This window comes from Pseudophryne corroboree, chromosome 1 (assembly GCF_028390025.1).
Source record: "Pseudophryne corroboree isolate aPseCor3 chromosome 1, aPseCor3.hap2, whole genome shotgun sequence".
NCBI lineage: Eukaryota > Metazoa > Chordata > Amphibia > Anura > Myobatrachidae > Pseudophryne > Pseudophryne corroboree.
In genome coordinates, this window is record NC_086444.1 from 292,851,613 (window position 1) to 292,852,519 (window position 907).

At 40.4% G+C, this 907-nt stretch overlaps 1 pseudogene; it reads left to right on the top strand.

Moving 5' to 3' along the window:
- The first annotated feature begins 862 nt into the window (after window positions 1-862).
- Window positions 863-907, top strand: part of LOC134943814 (5S ribosomal RNA) — a 119-nt pseudogene continuing 74 nt past the window's right edge.

A 907-nucleotide genomic window follows, 5' to 3' on the forward strand; every position in this document is an offset into this window, starting at 1 on the left:
ATCTGCTGATATACAAGGATAAGACAGAGAAGAAGGAGGCGGTCTCATTCATAACGACCTACAGCAACCATGAACATGCCATCAGAACTTCATTAAGAAATCACTGGCCCATACTCCTTATGGATCCCATCCTTAAGGAAATCCTCCCGGTTTCAACCAGAACTCGTGTTTCGGAAATCAAGAAACCTTAAAGACATCCTTGCACCGAGCATGTTACGGGAATTACCAACTGAAAATAACCTATTTACCTTACCCAAATGTACTGGATCCTACAAATGTGGACACTGCAATATCTGCAAATATCTCAACCCTAACAGAAAAACCTTCAGTACCACAGACGGCACCCAGGAGTTCAAAATTAAACAGTTCATGAATTGCAATATTACATCGGTAATATACTTAATAGAATGCACATGCCACAAAAAATATGTGGGAAAGACAAAAAGAACTCTCAAGATCAGAATACAAGAGCACGTGAGGAGTATCAAGAATAAACTGGAAACCCATCTACTTTATAGACATTTTAAACTTGAACACAACTCAAATCCGGAAGAGATGTCCTTCAAAGCCATCGAACACGTGACCAGTGGTGACAGAGGTGGAGATTTGGCTAAGAAACTCTCCCAAAGAGAAATGTTCTGGATTTTCCAACTAAAAACTACACATCCTCTCGGCTTCAATGAAGGATACGAAATCGCACCCTTTCTGTGATGAAGGCATTGACAAGCAAGCAATATGGATGTGTATAGTACATTTGACTTTATTTCTCTCGGCACCCTGCACTTTTGTTAATTTCCTAAGATAGACTGTTATATATTCCCAATAAAAACCTGTTACCGTATGAATAAGTCATTTCGCCAATGAATACAGTCACACCGCACTGGCACACGCCCAATCTCGTCCGATC